Here is a 16,682-nt window from a genome sequence, read left to right on the forward strand (position 1 = left end):
AGGGTTATGTGTCACCAGGGCGGGTGTACCTATTTTTAATGCTTGTTGAGACAAAGGGGTGGGTTGCCGCTGGGATGATGCCAGTGCGCAGGGCCCTCGCTCCAGGTTATGTTCAACTAACTGCATTTGGGGGGCAAGATGATGTGCATACATGGGAGTGGTGGTGATGTTTTGCAATGTCACAAAGTAATTCCAATAGCTTATGTATATTTGTAAATTGGTGCATAGTATTGAGTAGTGTGTGTGTTTAATAAATGTACTCTTACTTTTATAAAGCAAAGTACAGACTGGACAATCAGTTATTGAGTGTTATTGCTGCGCACCTGTAATGGCGGTTACTAATCCACACCACCTCCCTTTGAGTAAGCCTCAGACTGCTCTGCAACGCTACCTTCTGAGAGTCAGGCACTACAATTGGGTGTTTTTGTTCCCAGTGAAGGACAAATGTAGTCATGTTATTTGTCCAGGCCTCACAGATACTGCCTCGTTTTCTAACAGCAAGGTAATGCTTTTGATGCAGAGATCCTTCTGTTACTTGCAGGTCACAAGTTACAGTACTTGTATTATAGCTTAGTGAGTTATAGACCAGATTCAGGGAGCTGTATGCTATCTTCAAGGCATACGTTTAGAACCTTACTGGACGCCCTCCATTTTCAATACTGGTGTGCACAAACATGTTGGCAAGGAAAGGCAAACTATAAACAAAATGAAGCACACACAAATAAATAACATTTTAGTACAAGCTGGCAGTGCTATCTAGGTATTTCAACAGCAGAATCCAGGAAATAACAATAATGGTAAGATAACTCCAGTAGTTAACACACCTGCTGGGGTGATCTGTGTACACTCCTGTCACAGTTTTCAATGCCACATAGATAGTCAGACACTTGAGAGGATACTGTTTGTCCTCAAGACTTTCCCGAAAACAGATTCTTGGATGTAGCAAAGCACACACGTGTCCACTCCACTTCTGTCTGTAGTCCCAGAGTGGCGCTTAGTGTGTCTGGTGCAGTCTTCATCAATAACAAATTGATGCCAGATATGGAGTTCTAGTTCAGGGCCATCCACCTCGATAATACGAAGGCAAATGAGTCACATAGAGGAGGGTTAAATTCCAGCATAGATAACCCCTGTCAGGAAATATGGGACAATGAGATAGATAGGTACATGTGGTTAGAGGGAAATGGGCAGCCCCTAATTGTATGGAAACTTACCCTGTATTCCTTGTGTTTCAAAGGCAAATGAACAATTCCACTCGGACCGATTGAGAACAGCGGAGCAATACAGCACATAATGGGCATGCAATGGTTCAATTTGCATATGCTCAGTTGATCCCCAGATGGTGTAGCCTTTTCTCCCTCGTCACCATACCCACCCCAACCCTGGTCATCCCTGGAGAAGATTTGATGAAAGTTGTACCAACATCCGCAACAGAAGAAAAGAACTCTATTGAATCAAGCTTGAGAAAAAGAACTGCTGATTATTTTGGTTGGGTTCAGTACAAGGACATTCCTGAAAAATTCCGACTGTTTACTGGTACCAAAGTAAATGCAGAACGGTCTGTAACCTTTTTCACCATGCAGATAAAAGCAAACACCTGCTGGTTACAACTAACCAGGTGGGAGCAGCTGAAAATGATAAACAGTACTGAGCTTGGTCTTAACATAATTAAGGCAGAACTAAGAGCCATTGCCTCATAATGATGCAACACCGACATGTATTGGACTTGATGAATGCAAGGGAGGGAGGGATGTGTTCCAAGATTGGTGCATCCTGCCGTAATTTCATCCCAGTACAAAAGGGGGTGGTCCCAGGCAATTAAATGGATAACAGGACACTCACTCTTGCCATCCAAGCACTGCATTGATTGCAAACAAACATGCATAATGAGTGAGGTGCCCCATGGCAGGAATGGTATGAAGATTGGTTTGCCTGGCTTCCCTGGTAGTTTGAAGGACTGTGTACATCATTGCTGCCGGTGCTCATTCTTGTATGGTGTTTGTGTGGTTTCCTACAATTGGGGATTTCCTGCTGTAAAATTGCACTCCTTAAAGTGGGTAGAATGCAAATAAATAGAGAAGTAGTAGTAATCGAGACTGAAACACAACAAACCCTCAACAATATGACTGGCAGGGAGAGTGAGGTAAATGATGTAGGTGAAAATTCAACAAGATGGAGGAACGTCAATATTGATGTCAATCTATGCAACAATACATGTATATTCAAAAGTGAAATTAAGTCACTGTTGTCACAATCTCCTGAGATGACCTTTCTATCAACCCTGAGTAAGAAAAATGGTCAGGCAGGCCCTGCGACCTAGGACTGATGCTAATGATTGACAGATCACATGTGGGGTTGGCCTGTAACTAGTCGGCCAAACACGCAAACAGGAAAAAGCCAGATTAGTGCCACAGATAGGCAGCAACACCACAATGGTCCCACGAGTTTGGCCCCAATGAAGCACATAGGGCCCAGGGGATGCACGAATTCCCAAAGCTCCATAAAGGTAGATGCATATGAAGTTAGGAACACTCATGCGATCATGTACTTTCCATGCTGGACATGTGGACACTTCATCCACTGCCCCTCATTGAGTCCATGCAAGGTCGAGACCTACCTTCATTCACTATCAGGTGCCCTGATTTACTCCCAATGACTAGGCCCACATTCCTGTATCTAAAATAAGATCTAACTTGTTTTATGATGCTCCAAAGACTGTATATAATGGCACTCAGAACGATTGTATGTTGAGACAGTCCTCAGCACCGTTTCGGCTGCTGTGTCCTGGCCGAAGAGTTTAATTAAACCAACTGTTCCTGTTTTTCCAAACGCCTCTTGTCTTTTGTTTTTTCAAGGTAAATTCATATTCCAGCAACAGCAGCACACAAACACTAATAAAGTAAAGACATAACAAAATAAATAAATTCCGCACTTACTTAGAAAAGTAGAATACATTTTCATAAATTCTTTGACACAAAACTCCAATCAGTAGAAATGGAGATATGAATTTTTAAAGGTTTTAGTAAAAACAAGCACCTAAAAGATCAAAAGGTCAATCTCGGACATCAAGTTGTGCGAGACTGGGTTAAAGTAAAATGTACCTTTAATACCACATCCAAGGGTCCTTGATACCACTTGGGAGTTCAGAACTCACATAGGTTTGGCCAAGGTGTGAATTCAAGATGGTGGGAGCCTTATATGTCCTTATGGCTCTGAACAAAAGGCATACAAACTTAGTAGTCATGGGTTCAGGTGAAGGTGCAAGGTTCAAAGCAGCAAAGCAGTCCATCCAGAAGCAGAAAAGCAATTTTGCAGAGTGCACCGCAGGTCACAGTAGCAGGCAGTCCTCTGAGAGTCCTTCCGCTGGTCTACGAGTGAACTGAGGAGTGGGTCTAAGCTTACGATTTTCATATCTATTGTCTCCTTTGAAGTTGGGAGAAGTTTCTAGAGGTTTCTCCTTGAAGTACTTGGAATTTTCTGGGATAATGTTCCTGGGATAAGCCCTTTGTGGAAAAATAGAGCACAGCCTATTTATTTACAAGTGAGGCTGTGCTCAGCTCCGCCTCCTCATCCTGTCAGCAGATGGTCCATTCAGGCACACGTAATCGCTCCTTTGTGTGACTGTCTAGTAGGAATTAGAAAGGTCCTTCTGTCAGTTACACCCAGTCATATAAACCAGAAGAGGCTGCAGGCACCAAATGCCAAAGGACAGAAAAATGCAAACTTACTAAAAGTGACATTTTCAAAATTGTAATTCAAAATCCAACCATACCATTCAAGATTATTTTTCATTGCAAGGTCATAGACATCAAACATGAAATGCTTATCTGTCCTCTATGAAACATTAGTACTTACTAAAGTTAATAAGGCAACCCAATGTTATCCGGTCGAATGGATAGGCCTCACAGTAGTGAAAAAGTAATGTAGGAGTTTTTCACTACTAAGACATGTCCAAACTTTTAAATTTCAATGAACCCTGTCCTATGGGCTACCTAGGGCCTACCTAAGGGGTGACTTATATTCAATAAAAGTGGGGCTTAAGGCTTAACAATGGGATTATATTGCCAAGTCTGAAATTAAAAACTGCATTCAGGCTGTAATGGCAGACCTGGGTCATGTCTTAAGGTGCTTCTCAAGTGGGTGGCAAAATGAGTGCTGCAGGGCCACTAATAGCATTTAATATACAGGCCCTGGGTGTATGGTATACCACACTACAAGGAAATTAAAAGTAAATTAAATATAACAACCATGTGTAAGCCAATTAAACCTCATTTAGGTGGGTGATTATAAACACTTTAGCGCTGGTTAGCAGTGATAAAGTGCACAGAGTCCTATGACCAACAAAAATAAATTTCAGCAGAAACATTGAGGTAAGCAGAGAAAATGTTTGGCAGAAGATCACCCTAAGGCTGAAAGATTCTGAAGAGGTTGCATCAACAACTGCAGTCTGCAGCAGGAATGACCACAGGAGAAGGATATGCAGGAAATAAATCTACATAGTTAGGGTCACCTTCATTGGTGAAACCTGAAGAGTAGCTCAAACAATGGTATAGGCTGAGCCGTCATATTATATTGTGCCTCCTTCAACAAACTGTATCCTCTTTTGAGCCAACTACAGGTAGGTTTCATGCAATATCAGCTTACATTTAATTTTTAGTGGTACTGGTGTGGCTCTCATTAAGCTTGTTCCAGAACATGTCATGAAGTAGCTAAGGTGACATAAATTACACAATCTACATTCCTCCCATGCATGTTGGAGGCAATGCTGTCTGTCATACAACACCACATGTACCTCAAACCATGACTCTAACAGAGCCCTATCAGCAAAAATTCAAAACTTGCCTCTTTAGTATTGTCAACATCCTATATTTTGTGTACTCCTGACTTCCCTTGTCACATTGGTTCTGTCTGCTAATATGCCACACATAAATGGACCTTGCATGCATACGTAACTAATAATAGCACAGGCAATCTTTTTTGTAAAATGCTACTTCAATCAATCAATTAAACAGCATTTGTAAAGTGCAACGCTATCACCCCTAGGGGTGTCTCGGTGCTGTGTCTTCATCAAAGAACCAGGTCTTGAGTCTCTTCCCGCAGTCTGCCAGCGAGGAAGCAGTACGGAATTGGAGAGTAAGGTCATTCCAGGTCCTGACAGTGATGCAGGAGAAGGAGCGGCCACTGCTGTAGCTAATACGGATGCGGGGGTGCATGCAAGGGTGAGTGAAGGGGAACACAGGTGTCTAGCAGGTTAGTAAAAGTACAGTCAATGGTTAATGTGAACGGGTTCTAAGTCTTGGAGGGCTTTGTAAGTGTGTGTGAGGATCTTGAACTGGCATCTCCTCTGGATGGGGAGCCAGTGGAGGTCTATCAGGTAGGGAGAAATGTAGGTTTGTTTGGGGAGGTCCAGGATGAGTCTGACTGCAGTGTTCTATATATTGTGGAGTCTTCTGCGGAGCTTGGTGGAGATGCCAGCATAAAGGGCGTTGCCATAGTCACGGCAGGTGGTGAAGAGGGCCTGAGTGATGGTCTTTCTAGTGTTGGTTGAGATCCATCTGAAGATGATTCTGCAGAGCCTGCAAAGCATGTGGAAGCAGGAGGAGGCAACTGTGTTTACCTGTTTCATGGTCAGTTGGCTGTCAAGGATGATGCAGAGGTTGCGTGCATGGTCGGTCGGTGTGGTGTCAACCAATGTTGAAGCCAAATAATCAGGACATACACATGGCTCGCTTATATTCAGGAACTGTACCTTAATTCAACACTTTGAAAGTGAAATGAAGGAACAAGACTTCTAATTGTTGCTATCTGTGAAAGCATGCCCATGAAAACCCAAGAGCATATGAGTGTCAGATTGCAACATTGTTATCAGTATTCTGTTCCCCATTATAAGAGACCTTAGTTACACCTTGTGACCTGCACAAGTAAGGTGTCCACATTCACCCTCCACTGGGAACCAAACACTCCATTGTAGCTCTTGACTCTCTTGGTAATGTGGCAGAGCAGTCCATCGCCTATTCAAGGCAGGTGGTGTTGACTAGTAATCACCATTCGCTAGTACGCAATAATAACACTCAATAATTGTCCAGTTTTTGCTTTTTCTTTAGAAAAGTTAAAGTACATTTATTACACACAATGTGCAATGCTGCGCAAAACATTACAAATATACCTCAGGCTATTGGAAATACCTCGGACATTACCAACATTACATTTGGCACCTAATAGGTCTTCACCCCAAAATTCACAGAACACCCCAACATATACAATACATCCCTTAACCATATATGGGGGTGTCAGTTTGCAATAGGTCAACGTTGTCCCATTTTAAGAGGGAAATTACATGTTATGGTAATACATCATGCCATCAATGACTTAAGTAACCATAATCCCTCTGCACTTATTATGAACAAACAAGCATTGCAATCATATCCCTGAATTATAAGTAGTAAATCACGACATCCTCTTCTGCACTTATTATGAGTAATCAGTCATTGCAATAAGCTGCTTATATCATCATTAATACAACTTTGCAGCCTCTTAAGAATTAGTATTACCACCATCCCTGACAAATCTTTGAATAAAGCATTGTGCATTGCATGTTAGAATGAAGCATTGCTTAAGCTTAAGACCACGGTGAAGAATACTTTCCTAAAACCCTTGTCAAATCATCATGAATAATACTTTTACATATTTTCAAGCATGGATCATGTGTCTGTGTCTTTAACTATCTTAAGTCAACAATCTATAGCCATAAACTAAGCCCCCAGAGGGCATGGCACTCTCAGCTGCAGATCAAAAGCTCCAGTCTGGGAAGTGCTTGAACCTTGACAAAATCCCAGCTTGAGCCAGCTTTCAGAGCCCCTGCAATCCTAGGGTCAGTACTTTAAACATTTCTCTTGGGGGGGGGACTGCTGCACTCCTACAGCTCCGCCGCAACTTTCTTGTTCCACTAGTGATACCCCTGCCCCTATGTATATGCCCCTGTATTGTGCATTATAATGAGTGGCTCCAGCCACTTGAGTCTGCTGCGCTGCATGGCCTCACGTGGAGCGTTCTTTTTCCTTGTTAATTTTTTTATCTCGGGATGCTGAATCCAACTTGAGCACCCCTGCATTCTCCCAATGGTAGGGGCAGCTGAGGAAGCCCACCCCTGGTTGCCCCACAGGCTCCTTGCATGGCCTGTTACCATGGGAACTGGCAGCTTTTCTTCCTTGCCCACTTCTGTGGGCAGGCACAGCATACAGTGGTGGCCCCCTGCTCCCTTCAGACACAGGCATGGGGAGCAGAGCAGGTCCACCACTACTTGCGAAGGGGCACATGGCACTCCCCTAGCACATCTTCTCCTGTGGGGCCCAGAGTTGAGGGTCCCAGCCTCCTGGCTTCACCTGTGGATGCACTTTCTTCCATTGGTGGGAGAAATGAGTTGGGGCCCTGGGCCCCCTAATGAAAATCCATCCAGGGGTAGTGATCCCCAGACTTTTGGAGCTCCGTGGAGGAGGCCCCAAACACACCTCCTCTTAGGATTAAAAAAAATCCTATTCCTGGGTGACCCCTGGACTCTGGCCCACCACAGGCGATTTTAGCAGCAGGGAGCAGAGCTCCATGTGCCTTGTGATTGTGCTGATGAGGCAAAGGTGAAATCCTTCTCCTGCTGATATCTCTGGCATTGTTGGGCTGGTGTGCATGCTTTTGGGCTTATTTTGCTCCACGCTGAGAGCCCTAACCATCAAGGGCACTTTCCTCAGGCCTCTGGGCCTCCAAGGTGGTCAATTTTGCAGGAAGCTAGTCCAGCTGGCTCCATGTACTAGCCTACCTGCTCTTTCTCCTCTGGTGCTTCTCTCCTTCTTGGTGCGGCAATCCAATTCTTCCCCAACTACTCCTTAAAGGGGTGTAAAGAGACAGATTCACTTTCCTGGGGAGAGCCCCACTACTCCAGGGGTCAACAGCAGTCAGAGTTCTTAATCCAGATGGGCATTGGTGGTTCTTCTTTCCAGTTGTCCATGGATGCCACCTTCAGTCCCAGTGTCCAGCAAAAGCACAACTAAGAGAGAGCTCTGCCCGATGATCAAGAACATTTAAGTGAGGGTGGAAGGTTTTACAAGCTAGGCATCTTTGGCCTATTCTGCAATGCCATATTCTTTTTTGCCTCTTCCCCAACACTCCTGCACAGCATGCTGGGACAATTCATAATGGCGTCAGCCAGTGAAATATGTCAATCCTGGATGACCCACACAGTCTCGGAACTCTCTTGCGTGGGTTTGGCATAGAGGTTCCGCCACATTTCTATACATCACTCATATCAGTAGGCCAAAGGGAATGAAACTGCACCCTAAGCATTGTTTCCCATGGGTGTGTTTAATGGAGTGTCACTAAATACAAGACAGTGAACCAGATTGACTTTCCCTATGATTGCACACTAACATTTTGAGGCCTAACCCAGGTCAATATCCAATCATGCTGAGTCCCCATCTGTGCCCGGCTACCTGTGTGCATTTACCAAGCTTCACACAACAGGAGTCTCACACATGCAGCCCTCACACTGATGAAAAAGGGTTCAGGCAGATCAGGTCGTTTTACCCCTTTTCTAGGTTTGCCCGGCGTTAGCCGCTTCTCACCCAACTCACGATTACCAAATAAAGAGGCATGCGCTGGAGACTGGAAGGCAGGAAACAGGAGTTTATTTCCGACGGAACAGAACACGTCAAATCAGACAACAGGGTATCTTCTCGAGGTGCTCTGACAAGTTTCTCTACGGCTCCGTCTTTTATACACAGGTTTATGATGTACAAACATTCTTTATTGTAATAAAGACACTTTGAAGTACGAAAAGGCATGTTTGGAATCCCAGCTTCAGGTCTATTCCCATACCGGTCGCTCTGATGTTGTTTTCCCCTCCCAAATGTAACATGTGATTGTAATCTGCAGCCGGACGTCCCAACAGGACACGAGGGCAAAAGGGGGTGGTCAGATCTAAGATTGGGCAGGCGATAAGATCACGTTCGCTATGCGGGGCCGGAGGGGGTACATCCACGAGACCTAGTTTTATGATATGGGACTGGGTCGAGAGGCCAGGTGTAGCAGGGGGGGTCATCAGAAGAGAGGAAGGGTGTTCCTGGGAGGAATGCAGGGGTGTCGGTCAGATCTAGGGGTGTGAAGGCCTTGATCAATCACCGCTCCTCTGATGTGAGGCGAGGTCCTACTGTAGGGAGCAATAAACTGCATCTGTTGGACTAGGTGATGGCCTGGGATCAGGCCGAGCAATCGGGCAGGGAGGAAGAGGTTACCAAAAGGGCCCGTTCTATGGGTAGGATGAAAGAGCGAGGGGGCAGGGGTTCAGCACGGAGACAAGGTCGTGTTTAGCGGTGCGTTTATGGCCCGAACAGGAGAGACCGGGGGCTGTCGGGGCGCGGGGGGGGTACTTGCGAGGCCGGGGGAGAGAGAGAGAGAGAGAGAGAGAGATGCAGTCTATTTGCAGTGGGCAGAGAGGTCATGACACAAAGATGGCTACTATCTATGTTCGTGATGGGGCCTAAAAGGGAACAAGATGGCGGGGCCACTGTTTCGTGACTTTCGCTTTACCTTCAACAGTGGCGAGGGTGAACACAAATGAACGCTGCTTATGTACATATACATTGTCATTTTCCACAACACATGTCATGTACACATGCTTATGCATACACTTTCACGAGTAACCAGCCAAGTGCCCCTTCCACTTGCTGCATCACAGCTGCCTTATCTTCAAAGACCGACGCTGGCGATAAATATACAAAGTCCATTTATCATGCACTAATTTTGGGTGAGTAACCAGTTATGATGCTGATGCAGGACCGCAGAGACTAATCGTCATCCTTCTAGAGAATCACGCCTTCTTACCTGCCAACCTATCTGAATTCTGCCTTGAAAAAGCCCATGGCCATTTGGCCACCAGGGAGAAACACTTGTCGGTTGTTTTCTTTCATATATGGAATGATAAATAAAAAACACGCACAGAAAACCTTAAAAGAACTTTTCTTTGGATCAACAGTTTAAGAGGGCACAATCCTCCATCTTGCACTATACATACCCCTATAATGGCTCTTGGGTTAAGCCATTTGCGAGGAACGTGCCACAATATAATTGAGCCCTGACAATTGCAGCACCAAAGTTCCAGAGACTTCCACCCATACAGTAACACAGTCCATTTATCATGCACTAATTTTGGGTAAGTAACCAGTTATGATGCTGATGTACATTAAAAGGTCAACAACCAGGTGATCAAAAAGAAATAACTCCAAGTGGATTTGGTGGGCAGAACTCATTGCCTCACAAATGTTAACACCAAAGCTGATGGCACCGAGGGGCATATTTATAAGAAAATGTTGCAGCGTGGTGCTGCAAGCCATCTTGCTGCGCCAATCTACATCATTAGGAAAGGGCATGGATGCATCATATTTACAGCAATATGATGCATCCCTGTGCTTTACTCTGTGCTGGTGCACAATTGCCAGTCAAGCCCCAATTCAGGCACCCTTGCACCATAGTGCAAGACTGCCTGCGTTGCAGAAATGATTGTTTTTGTGCAGGAAGGGACACCTTCCTCCACAGAAACAATAATTGATGGCATTTTCCTTATTCTATGTGTGCTGTAGAATGCAGCACACATTGAAAGAGCAACAAACGAGGAGAAATAAAGGTATTACTCTGTGTTGTGCAACTTTAACACCCCGCCTGGGAAGGCGTTAGAATCTGACGCAGTCTCAGGTTTACGAAACCTTGTACATCTGGGAATGCATCAGAATCCATGGGTGTTACATGGGAACACCCATAGCAACACCCATGGACTGCCTCTTTCATGAAGAGTAACACATAAAAAGGGGCCATATTTACAAGGTCAAGACAAGCCACGAAGGGTGGCTTTGCATGGCCTTGTAAATATGGCTCAGCATTGTGCGCCACCAAAGCATAAAACAAATTGATGGTCCAGTGGCGTGGGGGCCTTGTAAATATGCCCCTCAGTGTAATTCCAAAACCACCAGCAGAAGATACCTAAAATACAGTAAATAGAAGGACAGGTAGTAGCATTAAACAGTGTTTTGGCATGCTCAGGTCTGAATTCCAATGTGTAGACCATGCAGTTGGTAGACTTATTTAACTTCCCAAGATTGTCTGTGGGATGATTGCCATTACACAAATAGACTTTGTGAAGCATATTCCATTTGAATATTGCCCAAAGAGCAGTATGTAGTTTCATAAGGTTGTCATCAACATGAAGCTCACCACTGAGAGGCTCATATGATCGACGGATAAAGACACAGGAAATCATTTAAACTATCTGTACGTTGAATGAAAAAAAGTGACATATTGACTGAACATGTCACATAGCAGCAATGTTCGGTGGCATACAACAAAGTGTACATACTTTTAAAATAGTAAACTGTTAAAAGTAGATAAGTCTAACTTTCATTCACTGGCACATGCCAATGTCAATTCCATGACAAGATGTTTTTTTAACCATTTTTGGAGCATACTGTCATATAGGCCTGCTTGTCACTCTTCAGTACGTTGCCCCTAAGTAGCTGGGGATGATTGACACTGTTAATTCTCCTATGAATTCCAATCTATCCGCTATGCGATAAAGAAAAGAGGCAACATCCTAAAATGTTGCCATTTGGGCTTTAAGTGTTTTGTTTTGTATTGTCTTGTGAGCAATGTTAATAGCACTTTCAAGACAACGACTTTTACTGAGGTACCTCAGGACCATCACTCCTCACTGCATAGTTCTCCAATGCCATCGTTCACAGATTGATATGGCACTGCAGACATTTTGCTGAGCGTCTACTGAATGATATTGACTCGTGAATTGTCCACAAGAAAAAATGTTATGTTCATCAAGGTGTCATTGATTCTTGCTAATTAAATGTTTATGAGCTTTGCATTCTCAATTATAGTATCAAGGGTTCCAGGACTCTGGTGATGTCTTGGAGATCTGAATAAATGGCTGCTGCTCATCATCTACCACCATGGCAGTGTTGGTCTAACACTTTATGATCCTATTGTCCTAGTTGCTCCAAGGACATTTTGGGCTGTAATACGCCTTTTTCTTCGAGTTTCCAGTGGACCAGTTGTAACTGGAACTGTACAGGAACTTGCTGCTGTCCTTTGCCCCTAAATGCTGTCCCTGAGGGCTTGGTAGCCTTAGAAGTGGTTAAGAGGAACTAGCCCAGAAAATCTGAAGATTTGGGCCTTAAGCCATTTTGTGGACTACCAAGACCTCTGGAGCTGTAGCAAAACGGTGTGGCAAAGGTGTTCGATATAAGAAGGACTTTGTGGAATACTGCTTGAAGGTCGCCCTGCTGGAATATTTTGAGCATCAAAAGTTAGTTGAGTTTCCAGCCCCACTTCACCATTTATGGCTGATAGTTAGTCCCAATCCACATGTGGTGACATCAACGCTAGGCCCCACTAAGGCGTTCAAGTATCAGAAATTTTATGGGGTCTTCTTAGTAAGAGCCCTGATTTCCTGCGCTAGACCATATCAATTTAGAGCAAGTTCACCAGGGCCTGATCGGCTATTTGTTGATCTAACTTGCTCTTTCAGAATGGTGGTTCAGATACCCTGGGTGCCATTCGATACCCCAGCTGTGTCCAGGCAGCAGGATAATGCAGTAGCTGTGGGAGAAACCCTCAGTGCTCCTCCAATGCAGTAAGTCTCTCCCGGAATCCCAGGGTAGGGCTCTAATGCTACCAGACTGGGGAGTCATTGATCTATCTCTCCATGGTTGACAGCCTCTGTTGACCCTATAGCTGCACATGGGCACATGGTTGTTTTACAGCTCCTGCAAATCTAGCAGGACTGTTTATTAGACCAACATGAATGTCAAAATATAAAGACAGGCGACATATACCATCAGTAAGTGCTGAGTGTGTGTTGCAGCTCGCTCTCAGTACCATATCCAAATCCTAAACTGACAGGGTAACAGGTGTGATTAGCAGCCTCAAATATGACACTCTGTATCACAAGGAATCCATGGAAACAGATCTAACCATTAGGTTTGCTCACCCTTGCATGCCCAAGGTGAACACAAGAAAGGTACGACAAAGCATTTTCAAACATTTATTGAAATGATGGTATTTTTGCAAACAAAGCTTGAGCTGCGATTATTAGAAAGATGAGACATGTTACTGTAATCAGCATTATTAGAATGGTAAACAATATGAGCAATTCAACCATGATAATTGTTACAATTATCACCTTCTTCTATCTATATCTAATTCTATACTAAAGAGAGTGTAGCGGGATTACCCTTCTGCCAGATCAATTTGAATAGTCTAACTTCCATACCTTGGTTTTAGAGGTCAGGTAGCTGATCTAAGTGTACAGGCTATCTTCCTTCACAGGATGAAGGTCGGGCCAGATGAGACTCCCTCAACACTGCAAAGGACTACTCTTTAATTCAGTGATAGATCATAGTGAAGGCCCTTGTACACATCTCAGGAAAGACGGTTGTACTGATAAGGGAATCATAAAGAGTAGGGCTGGGGATCTGGGATCAACCTTTTGATGCACATATCATTGTAGCTGACATCCAGGTGTGAATACTGGTCACTCCCATGAAATGTGGTGTGGGACAATCAGATTCAAAGTCTTGCTTGCTGTGATAAGACAGTTTTTCATGAGGAAAGAAGAAAAAGAGAAGTGTTTGCTTCAAAAGAACCAGAACCCCAACATAAAACCTCAAAGAGTTAGACCGTAAATAACCTTTTGGCATCTGGAAATGGACTAAAAGTAGGGGAAGATGAGATTCAAAAATGTGTCATCTGCCAAGCAGCCAGATGGGCTGTGTGAGAAGGTGGAGCTTTGCAAGACTCCTGCCTCTGACAAGGACTGGGAAAAGCACCTGTTAGTCTCCCTGCTCAGTAAGGGAACATCACCCAGGACATCAAAATCATCTGCCTTGAAGCTGGTGCACCAGTACTTTCATGCATGCCAAGACCAGTGTGCTCTTTGTGGAAGAGGAGAACATTTGAGGGAATGAGGTCAATGACAACCCTACAAGAATATTCCCTGAGCTAGGTGTGAGGCTGTGCACTGATTAGGTCACTGCCCGTGTGCATTGTTGGCTCAGCAATGCCTGTTTGCCATGAGAGGACTGCGAGAGTTTGAGCCATGAGTTAAGTGTTGTGTGGGACTTGACAAGCCTGTACTGTTGTGCAGGGATGACTCCGTATGCCCGAGGTGACCACTGCTAAAGTTATTACTTTCAGAAATGCAGAAACTCATAACTGTTTTGGCATTGGCATCTGCACCAACATATTCTGCACCCAGGCTGTCAAGTACCACAGCAACCCTGTATGCCAAAAGGAGCTATCTGTACCAATGTTGCTAAGGAATTCAATGTTGCTACCCAAAGGAGAGGCTGAGCTTTGTTTGACAGATTGGACAGGCAGTATGAGGGCACAGCCCTGACTGGCCACTGAAGACTGCTGAGGATGCCGTGGACGCCATTGGGCCCTCTTGGTCTTCAGTCAGGAGCTGAACGAAGGACTCCACCCCACAGGGTTAAGACATCTTATTGCATCTTTGTGAACTGAGAGTTGATCCGCAAATGAGAAGAACATTGGCAGCGGCCACTCAGGACAGAGAGATTGTGCTGCCAGGAGCTGCACGACCACGAGCAGCCCGACTTCTCTGAACAGACCTGGACTTGTGCTGAGGGCACCTGCGGCACTGCTGAACCTTTCCAGACTGCAAGAGCGGATAAAAAGTAACCCGGGCCAGCTGAGCCCCGGGGGCTATCTCTTAATGGTGTTGAAGCATCTTAGACACTTCTGATAACATCTGTTATTCACCGCTAAGACACCCTTGGGTGAACAAGCGCTTTACAAATACACTTATTATGATATGTTATCCTATGTTATGTTAGACTAAAACTCGAATCTGACTGGACATTGATTTATTTTTTGTAGTGTTTGCTCCTTAAGTTATGACTCATGTTCTGACCGATATCTACAGCTTCCCCAAAGGAAGCCTTGACTGCTCAACCACATCTACCTCTGAGAGTCAAGTGCAGAAGAGGTATTTGACCCAGTAACTTGGGATCCATCGTAGGTTGGGCCTAGGACATCTGGACTAAAAAGCCTCAACCACCATAGTTATAGCCCCTGCATGCCCCTTAGCCCTCTGAAAGGGGTTCTGACATCCCCTCACCCAACACGGAAGACTCGCAGACACTCAGTCGCAAGTCCTGTTGACAACATGCAGAACTCGTGCTGAGATTCTCCACACACATGTACAGCTTCAATTTGCTATTTTCAGAGTCTCATGCTCCCCTTTTTATAATCCATCTCCAGCCCCATTTGTGATTTAGTGCCTCTGTATTTGAAATTTTCGTCCTGCAGGATGCTTATATTGAAGTGCCCACTTCTGTGTTGTGCTGTTCTTGCAGAGAGCAGTCTATCACAGCCAGGACAGTCTCCAATCGTGATAGCCCAAAACATGTGACAAGGACGTGACTAGTGGTTCACACCTGGATGTCAACTTCAGTGATAGTGCTTCAAAAGGTTACCAACGGGCATTAGCCTTACTCTTTATGATTCTCTTATCAGCCCCATTTCTTTCCTCGGATGTTCCCAGGCACCTTTGATCAGTGACCTCCTTTCAGATTAAAAGAGCTCCTATTGAACTGTGCTGAAGAGCATGGCTCTTCCTTTCACAAATGTATGCCACACCCAGCTCCCAGAAATACAGCAATCCACCAATCTGTCCAGGAGAAACCTCTACATCTCTCTGCTTGTCTACCATGTCTGGGTCTCCCAAAATGAATCCCAGTGTCTTCTGTTGTTTGTGCTCTTAACAAGCACACATATCCCAGTGCACATATGCATTCACACTTGCACAGTCTTCCATGTACTGTACCTCTTCCGGGCCACACATACAATATAGTATGCTCATGCAACATCAAGTGCTTTCTTCTATGTAGTGTACCTTCCTGCAGGCACATGTAGATCCTCACGCACAAATGCTTGTACTATTTCACCTGCACTGTACCATCTCTCAGACACATGTACATTCTTGCACAGCACACAACCCAAAGTAGGCCAATCATTTAATAGAACACACAGTAGATAACTATACTAAGTTGGGCCAAGAGGCACAAGGTAAATCACTAAAAATACTGTATGCTGCCACCACTAGGCTTGTGCTACTTAGCTCTAGGGGAATGCAGTATCCTAACCTCCTCAGGATAATGCTTTGGGCACCATTTCCGGTCTAAGCAGACCGCAGTCCATTAGACAGTCTTAGGTCGTGGCGCACATGACCAAATATCATTACAAAAAATCCAGCTATTACAGCAGCTAGGGCCCTTAGGACAGGGGAACATGTTTGTCACCATCCGAGGAACGATTTGGTTGCAACACTTAATATTTAAATAATGGGTTTTTCTCCTGTCAAAGGTTTATTTTGACAGGTATATGTATAGGTTTAAAAGCTGCACAAGTCAGGCTACACATGTAGGTGGCATTGAAATGTCAGAGAGCATATGCTGGGGACTGGACAGCAGTATCCTAGTGAGGAGAGATCAAAAACTAGTAGCATCAGTCCACCAAAAATGGGGTTCACTAAACAAAGGAGGAACTTTGTCACAATTAGAGATTATGTTTTATGTATATATTAATGTACACATTTCTGGAATTACATTATTTGA

This window comes from Lissotriton helveticus, chromosome 5_1 (genome assembly GCF_964261635.1).
Source record: "Lissotriton helveticus chromosome 5_1, aLisHel1.1, whole genome shotgun sequence".
In the NCBI taxonomy this organism is placed as follows: Eukaryota; Metazoa; Chordata; class Amphibia; order Caudata; family Salamandridae; genus Lissotriton; species Lissotriton helveticus.